General features: G+C 48.8%; 1 protein-coding gene across 1 annotated transcript in view; it reads right to left on the reverse strand.

Annotated features, from left to right (window-relative positions):
- Window positions 1–6699, reverse strand: part of LOC118796141 (microtubule-associated protein 4) — an 81829-nt gene extending 75130 nt beyond the window's left edge. The window contains exons 1-2 of the mRNA XM_036554984.1: window positions 6628–6699; window positions 702–739 (exon numbers count right to left, since the gene is read on the reverse strand). The gene's annotated coding sequence lies outside the window, so the exon portion shown is untranslated. The remainder of the gene's footprint in view (window positions 1–701; window positions 740–6627) is intronic.
- Window positions 6700–9655: the final 2956 nt, after the last annotated feature.

The following is a 9655-nucleotide window of genomic DNA, read 5'->3' on the forward strand; positions in this document are numbered from 1 at the left end:
GAGATCACTTTAGTTCACTGCTGTCTGGGTACAGCAGCCCTAGATTAGAGGTGCGGTGTCTGGCTTTATGTAACAACTCAGAGCAGCAATTTGGGCACCGTTTCAGCATAATTCTCTGTAGCCATCAGATAACAACTGTGGCTTACAGAGGAGTGCCCAATTTTCTATATTTAAACAGTGCTCTCCCCCAGATTGGTGCCTGTTAAATCAATGCAGGATGAATTATTTTCAGACCAAGAGAAAAGAGAGCACAAATCTGACAGCTACCACTGTTTTAAATATGACATGAAAATAATCATTTCAAAGGCGTGTCTTCCTATTCTGGGGGTAGGGTCAGGTTGAAAATCTCACTTGAGGTTGATCCACAGCTGGGGAAAAAGGGGTGTCTGAACTGCACCGTGCCCTCCAGCTTGCTGGGAAGTGAGGGTTCTTAGGTAAATTCCCATCATAGAAAATGTGGATTCTTTCAGTGGAAGTTGCCAGATTCATTCATTCTCTGTCTAAGGTTGGGTCCCAGCATTTGTTTACATTTGTTTTTATCTGAGATGTAAGGGCACAGGGCAAACTACCTGTAGTGTCAACAACAAAGAACAAAATGAGTATTTGGAGGTCCTTCTGTTCCAATGCAGTAAAGACATTTTTAATTTTTAATGTGCATTTCACTGAGCCATAAATGACTGAACACATATAATCCTACGTACCTGTGCAGGCGGAGATGGTTATGTGTCCTCTTGCTGTTCTGTAAGATAAGGCCATTGAGACAGTGAATCCCTTTGATCTTAACCAAGTCAGCAGACCACCCTGCATCATTAGGTTTCCAGGCAATACACATGCATCTATGGTGTGGAAAGCACTGGTGGTGTAGGCAGCTACAAGGCCAGGACATGTCACTCCATGCAGACAGAAGCACATGTTTCTGGTCAGGTGTTCTGATTGGCTACAGTGTCTTCAGGTTCCTGCTGCACCCCAATACCTCAGCATGTGAAAGGTAAGGCAATGAAGTGGGCTGGCGATGTGCAGGAAGGGGGGCGGGGGCCGTTTTGCCGGACGAGGGGGGGGGGAGCCTTGTCCCGAACTCTCGGCAGACTGCAGCCAGCAACTCAGACAGCCCCGAAACCCTGTACCCTCTCAGCGTGGGGTTACGGGGGGCGCTCTGTGATTCAAATGGAAGTGGAAAACCTTCAGACACTGCGGCCCTGCGGGTGCAACAGGACGGCCGGAGACTGGGGAGAGGCGGAGGGCAGAGTTAATGTAGCAGTCAGAGACTGCCGTTCGGCGGGGTGGGGGGTGGTCACTGTCTGGGTCAGCGTCCCTCGTTCCTCGCATCCTCCCCCCCCATGGCCATTTCTCCATCCTCCCCCTCAAGAAACAAATGACACAGACGCTCTGGCTATCCTGAGCTGCACTGTCCACTGCAGGGCTGGCTCAGAAACAGCGCTCAGATGCCAGCCTCGTTCTCGTTCCTGTCTATTTAAACAGCCCTGTAATTTTGGTCACATGGGCAGAGTAATAGCAGCTCCACCCCACCTTAGCCCATGAGGTAATTGGTTAATCGGTATCTGTCTGGAGCGGGATAATTAATAGATTGGAAAAAATGAGGATGTGGTTTTTGTCTTGCTCCCCATTAAATGGGCATTCAGGCCGTGTAAGTGTTGCTACCTCACTGAGTACTGCCATAGTCCTGGGTTTCGCGGGCTGGGCTCTGCTTCTCTATTCTTAACGTCTGACACACCGAACGTCTTCCCTTTTTTGTCCAAATGAATTCCTCCACAGTTGACATTTAAAAGGTCAAGACCTGTCACTGTCGCTGTCATTCAAAAAGAAAAGAAAAAAAAAAAAATCAACGCTCTGATCTAAGATGGCCCCCCCTCCCTGCATCTCATGGACAGCCACTTAATATACCGGCCCCATTCCCCTCTACCCACCCCACAGTGCGGGAGAGACATGACCGTGGAGGGTTTATAACCCACACCACTGCTGCTGTCAGCCCCTGACATTCCTCCAGTCACTTTTATTTGTTGGTCCAATTAATCGGGCCCAAGACATCAGGATTTGGGTAGGAAGCAATCAAGCTTTCAGAGCACAAATGAGGCACACGGCAGAGAGTCCTGATTTTACAGCCCAATTCTGCCTGTGTCACAGGATCTTATATTCGGGCGGCTGATACTGCCTCTCTGATTCTTAATTTCTGACTTTTTCAAGCCTGTTCTGGAAGGCTTGCTCAAACATGACATGACAGACAGTACATTACTGGAGGCAGTGTCAGTGACAGGTAGCTGGAGCTTTGCCCAGAACTGAAATTATTAGAAATATTGCATTTTGTCCATTCGTCAGTTACAGTTTTCTGTCGATAAAAGTACTTTGCAGTAACCAAGGGTCTTGGAACCAACAAAACCGAGAGTTGCTAGTACCACCGGTGCAATGACAACACATTTTAAACCCTGGCTGCTTCTCCCCCCCCCCCGTAGACTGAGGAATGGCTGAGAATGGCCGGGTGAAAGAGCGGCGAGCGCTGAGCTTGATGAATGCTTTCCTCGGAGAGCGGCCCTCGCGCCTGCGAGTCTGCCCGTGTGGGACGCGCCATTCCCCGGATGCCTGGGATTCCCCGCTGAGACCGTCCTCCTGCTTTAGCGCGGTGACTCAGGAGTGACTCACCGTCACGCAGCGCACCAGAGGGCCCCGCCGCGCCTCTCCGCTCCGAGCGGGCGACAGCGACCTGCACCCTCCTACCCCCCGCACGTACCGCGACTCTCTCTGGGGCAGCCCTCTCCAGGAGCTCGCAATGTGACCCCGAGTATTAATATTCCCTCCCTCACTCTGCTTTCACCTTATCTCATTATTGACCCTGAACGAACACTCCCCTTCTCATACCCTCTACGGAGTGACTAAAACTTTGTAAACTGCTTTAAGCCAGTGTGCCTTCTGAATGGATTACCGTGAATGGAGTTGCTGGCGAAAATCTAAAAACCGAATGGTGAGAATATACTTATTAGTTTTTTAGGCCATGCAAAAGGTTGGGAAGAATTTGTTTAGCTATGGTGTTAACCTACGGACAAAACATGTTTTCGAATTCGTCGAGTTGTGATTCGTCCGGCCTGTGAGGAGAGCTGTGCATGCCACTGTCAGTGCCCAATCGGCTGAAGCGGACTCATTTTGGAAATATTTAACACGAGAGAGGGGGTGATTCAAACCTGCATTTAGCCAACTAAGCAAACCCAATCCACTGTGCTGCAAGAGCTTCCCCTTTAGACTGTCATCGCCATTCATCTAGCCCTATGCACCTGAGAGCCTTCAGTTTTTCCATATATTAAGGTAGCCTTCTGCACGGTGCCTATTGTACCGTAGCTAGTTACCGCTAGGCTAACTCCAAGGACTGCTCCCAGCTACACCTAAATATAGCTTACCTAGTTACACCTAACTGTACTTCACCTGGCCACACCTAACTCTACTGTACCCAGCAATGATGACTTCTAGGACTGGCTATGACTGCACCTGCTTCAGCCCATCCCTTTCTGAAAAGAGTCATAACAAAAACGGACAGTCATTATAACTCCTAAGTGGCTTTTAAACATATTACAACATATATCTAATTTGATAATGATAATGGCTTTCATTCTAGTATTACTTAATGATACTTTAAGTTAGTCCTTCATGGTCTGCTTTTTGGTTAAGACGACACACGCAAACTCTAATTAAATCATAGTGATGTGGAACCAATTCTCTTTGATTCATACTAAAATAACCATTGAAAACATTTCCTCCTCATTCTTCACTACGTAGAGGACATGCGTGAAATGGGAGTCTCAACATTATTCCCTTTGTGTGAGTGTTTGAAAATTTTACTATCCGGTTAAGCTGGCATGTCTTATGTGTAACAGTTCAAGTAACACCACATTCAACACATCATTCAATTTGTTGGAATAATTTTCCCCAGAGGAGACAAAAACAGCTGTGTTAATCCAAACGCCCTCTCAGACCAAATGCACTGAGACTCCTGTTCTCAGCATTAATGCTGTCCATATCGCCCCTTGATGAAGTGTAACATCGCAAAGGCAGACGTTAGGAAATGTTTCATTTTAGCTACACTAACAATTGGTGCGAGCGTCACATTAGCCTAAGCAGTGAGTACAAGAGTCCTCTCTGCTTTTATGGACAGCCCTTATAAGTATTGTCTGAGTTGCACTGCGGATGCCTCCTTTCTCTGAGCTAAAGACACAGCACAGGTGTCAGTTAGCATACAAAGGAAAACATTAGGCAAGACTACATTAATTCAATATAGCCCTGCTAAAACAAGAGCGTAGAGAAGTATGCCCCTCTCAGAATTATTTTCCAAACAACAGGTTATTTATTTAATTTTTGATTTATTATGACCACTGTTTAATTCAGAACAGACCCTGACATGTTATGGCTGTAAGCTTTTATCAGAGTGCACATCTAAGATGCCAAGATTTGTCTTTTATTGACTAGTAATCTTAAAATACACCATCAAATTCAGACACTGGGCGCTATTTTCCAATGCTGACAACAGCACTCCATGCACAGGTCAATTGTAACTAAAAAGAACTAACTGAGAGAAATTATCTCAATATTTATATGAATATAGATAACTAGTGTTCATAGACAGAAATGATCAAAGAGCATCCATTTAACTGCATTTGGACAAGGGCAAGCATTTTAGAGGGAAACAATACAGGATCCTGCATACAGGAAAAGTCTTGTGCTAAAGCCATCAGATCTGTTAGTGTGTTCAGGGTGGAGATCCAAAGCATTTCTATTTAAGAGCTTATTCAAGCAGGTATACCAATCACAACCCAACAAATCAGTTGAGCATCCCTGCTGATTTTAAATGATGGTCACAAACATTTAAAAAACTGTTTTGCCTGCTAACTTTATTTAGAAAGGCGGGGATTGGGGGTGCTGTTCTTCTCCCATTTTGACAACCTCTGTGAATCGAACAGGGCACCCGATTCAGCACAGAGGCGTGTCTCAGCCTCTCGGTCAGAAAAGATGAAAACATTACACCAACAGTGCGGGAGGGTCAGGTGTCGGATATCGCACGCGTGTCAGAAATCTTCAGGCCAGGATAAGGGATTACTCACAAAAATGAAAATGACCCCAAAACGCAGGCCACTTTTCCTCAGGAGATCTGCAGGCGTGACGCAGGGGAGACCCATGCTCAAACGGTCCGGCGGCAAATCGCTGGGGCCCTCGGGTTCACTCAAAGCAAGAGCAGCAGCGTGTGGATTATCTGTGTGTCAAACCCACGCGTGTACGCAGAGCTGAGGGCTGTTAAGGAGATTCTGTTCTGGGAAGGGTTCAATAGGCCAAAGGTTACACAATGCTTCACAGAGGTGCTTCTGGGACATGTAGTGCAGAGGTACCGTAAAAGCAGTCCTCTAAAACCAAAATCCTCTCTGTGAGGCCTTCACCTCCCACCATCACTCAGAAGGTCTGCTTATTGACCCCATCACAGGTGCCATGTGCGGCTGTTTCATGTACCAACCACATCCTTGCATCCTTATTTGCATTCAATTTGACTGACAGTTCAAATTCTTAGGTGCTGGAAACACCTACGAGATCCATTAACACTTACACAGCCAAAGCAAAGGAATACCGGCACTCCCACAGTACTACCCTAAAAGAGCGGCATGCGGTTAGGTGTGGTATCCATTAGCTTACGAGGGAAGGCCAAAGGGGTTCAGGGTTAATAAGTAAAAACTTGTGTGGCTCCTGACAGCCCGAGAGCTGCCTGTAGGAATGCAGGGAGCAGGAGCGCACCTGTGGCTAATCGGGCGTGTTAACACGCTTCAGGTGCGGCGGCGGCTCTAAAGTCTCCGCCCCTCTCCGCGGGAATCGGAGCTGGGGGAGGGGGGCGTGATCCGCCGCTCGCCAGCTGCACCCCAGCCAGAGGCAGGAACGGGCCCATCCGACTGATCTGCCTTCTGCCAGAACCTGATTTCGCCAGTGCCGTTTGCATGAATCTCTATCCCAGGTGAATCATACTGACTGAGGTTTTACAGCGGGACGGAGTTTGTGGAGGACACATGAGAGGTTGGTGACCGGGATTTGAACGCGTATGAACAGGAACCGGAACGCCAACCTGCTCATGCAGTAGCTTGATTCTGAGAACGCTGCTTGGAGGAACGTCTGTTCCTTCCTTTATGGGAACGTTTGTGTTGAAACATATGCAGACGTCCCAGGTCCAGGACCTTCCTACTCCACCGCCCACCTCTAAAGGAAAACGTCTTCACAGCAGCACCACAAAACCACAGTGGCTCCACATGAAACTGTTTACACGCAGTACGCTAAACGTCCTCCTGAATCGTTCTCAAAAAGGCATATGCTGATCTCAGCTTACGGCGAGCAGGTTTACGACTGCTACAGAAGTTGTTTTGCGCTTGGTTCTTCATCGTGTAGAAAACTGGCAACACAAGTGTTCCCTAGAGCTGTTAGCCCGCCTCAACGTGGCACAGGATAGAAGGGAAGCCTCGCCCACCTTCTCCCCCTGGGCAGAAAGTGTTTGTACAGTCACCAGGTAGTGACTGAAATAGCTCGAAAAGCAGCAGTCCCTAAGCTCCATCAAAGACAGGGCATGTGCATATAAGAATTAATAATTCAGTTCCTTACCACAGCCTCGCCGAGGCCTTTTCCCAGATAGCACGAAGCAGCGCGTGAATTCAGACAATGTTTGCTTTCCCTGTGCGCGGATCGATGCTGAAGTGCACAGCGCAGGGAGCTGCTTGCACAATCACAGGGGACATTAGTTCAGAGGAAGCCTGGGAGCTCCCAAAACCTGACACGGATCCAACCGCTGCGCAGGCTCGGCCTCCCTGCTGACATTGCGGCAACACTGCCGCTCGTAGCAGTCAGGACTTCAGTGCGCGTGTGTGTGTGTGTGTGTGCGCGCGTGTGTGTGTGTGCACCTCTGTCCTCCGCTCACCCATCTGCCCACGCACCACCTCGCCTGCGCTCAGCTTCCAGTCAGTGCACGCATTCTGTCTGATCAGCGTCCCCCCCTTCGCGTTTCGAGGGGAGACGGCACCCCTGGTCCACTCAGCGTCTTCACGCCTTCAGCGTCACACGCAGGTCAAGGACGAGCCGTCTCATTTATGTTGATCTTTCTATCGTGCTTTCAGTTTGTTTTTTTGGGTGCAGACTGCGAGTTTGCGACTCGTAAAGGAGGCGGCAGAGAGTGGCAGACAGAGGCTCCAGAGAGCACTGCGTCCGCACCTAATCCAGTTACTGCTTCTCAAAGGCATTTCTCCCTAATTTCTGCCCTTCTGCGGCCCATTACCCAGCGCTCGGCGAGGGCCGCCGCTCCATCGCTCAGAGCCCGGGGCCACGCCCTTTCTCGCTGAGCCCTAACCCTCGTTACTCCGTTGTATGACCGGCCCATCAGGTCAGCGGTCGGAGGGCAGAGGTTAAGAGAGGAGAGCGGAGCTCAACAGTGGGGGCCGTCTGTGCGTTAATGGAGCTCCGACGTGCGGATCCACACAATCTCTCCTTTTGTGCGGTACATAGTGTGCGCCAACACACACCCACACACACACACACTCACATATGCGCACGCACACGTTATCTGTCACACACACAAACACACACACATACACACACACACACACACACACATTCCTCCCTCCCCCCCCCCCCCAACATGTCCAGCCTGCACAGAGACACACACTCACGCTATTTGTTTGCCAGGATAAGGAACTGTACCCCATTGTTCCAGAGTAGCCTCGGCATGTCGAAGTGGAATGCATAGCCTGATACACAGCAGAGGCAATGCTCACACATACATGGTCTGAAGCAGCAGAACACTCACTCGGCCACAACTACAGCAGGAGGAAAAGGAGGAAAATAAACAAATCGCTGTTCAGCTCCATTCTATCTATGGCCGGGCTTTAACGTGATCACTGTCTGCAGTTACTCAATTGTGCTCTCAGCCGAAAATTAAACGAGAGAGCTTCTCCCACTGTCCTTATTGGCCCCAGGAGTCAGGAGTCCACTTCCTCCAGCCCTCTCACCCCGTTCCTCCGTCACTCCACTTCCCTACCTTCATCTCCTCTCTCGCTCTCACCCTCTCCCCTCCAGATCAGTCTCTGTCACCGAATTCAGAATGCGTTATTGGCAGGGCGGAGGCGTATGGCACATACTGCCAAAGCTTAAAATTTCTCCCCCTCGTTGTGATCTATGGAGATGGCGATGCTGGACGTTTCCCATCTGATGTATAATTCTGCAGAAGCCCTGATTGACGGTAAAGCCCCGGGACCCAGCTGGTACTGTTGGGGATTACTGCTCCAGTCAATCCTTGCCGTTTTCCTGGCCCCATCCCTCCGCCTGTCACGCAATCTCAAAATCACTGCCCGCCTATGGGGGCCTACGGGCAAAAGGCCACCACAGATATGGCCTCACCACACCACAATATATCCCCCCTTTTTTAATTCACATCCACGCATACGTTCTTCTTTTCCTCGGCGGCCCCTCTTTAACCCTCTACGAGACAGACGCACCGCGGTGGAAAAGCTGTGACCTGAAACCGGGACGGCACTGACCACGCTCACTCCTGACACCCCTTGTGATGTGCTTATAAGCACACTGCAAAATCCAGAGGGATTACGGCCCTAAACAACTGGCTTTATAATACTGCTATCTTATTTTCAAAGCTGCGTCCTGCAAGGTTAAAAGCATCGTTTTTACTGTTCTCCTGTCTAAGGTCAGTTGACTACTTATTCCATCCATTCTTCTTCTGTTCGTCCCAGTTCTCTTTCATCCTCCATCATTCCATCCTGAAAAGAGTAACTTTAAGGCCCTTATGGTCCACCGCAATAGAAAATATGTAGCTATAGGAGGCCAGACAAGACTCTAGTGTGCATGATTAAGAAATGTGTTTCCCCAACTAAAGACCTATGAAAACCTAGCTTTATGATGATAATGTGATGTTCTCTAGATACAGTAAAAAATTATGCCCGGTACTGCGGACCAGTTGTAAGACCTGTAATCATCTATGAGAAAAGATGAACGCACAACTAGTACACATGTGTCATGTAACTGGAGAGGGATGAAAAATTTCCAAGCACTTAGGAAAAAGGAGGACCTATATGCCCTCAGGCTGAGCGGACCGGCTTTCACGGACACACCTGAGTCCCCGTAGACCTTCAAAGACAGCACAGACACGCAGGGCACTAATGGGCAGAGCAGCCTCCTCTTTCATGTCTACTATCATTTAAATGAACAAAATCATTGAATCCGAACAGGAAACCCAACTCTGCTTCTCCACAACAAACACACACACACACACACACACACACACACACACACGGACCAACGACATTTTCAAAGCGGCAGTCTATTGATTTCATTTGCAGGGGAGTCGCAACTAACTTAAAGACAACAATAATAAAACAGAACTAATGGCATTTATGAGAAATCAGAATCGTCGCAGATTATTGCAGTTTTCTGAAAGGGGGAAAGGATTTGCTGAGGGATTGTGGCGAGGCTGTGAAAACTGCATTCTCCACACCGCCTCAGAACAAAAGCCAAGCAGAAAGCCAGCAGCTTTGATTCTCTGCCTTCTCTCCCTCTTAGCAAGACAGCGACACACACTCAACCACAGAACCCTTCGCTATCCAATTAGACTTACTAAAACTGACATAAA

The sequence above is a fragment of the Megalops cyprinoides genome, chromosome 2, assembly GCF_013368585.1.
Source record: "Megalops cyprinoides isolate fMegCyp1 chromosome 2, fMegCyp1.pri, whole genome shotgun sequence".
In the NCBI taxonomy this organism is placed as follows: domain Eukaryota; kingdom Metazoa; phylum Chordata; class Actinopteri; order Elopiformes; family Megalopidae; genus Megalops; species Megalops cyprinoides.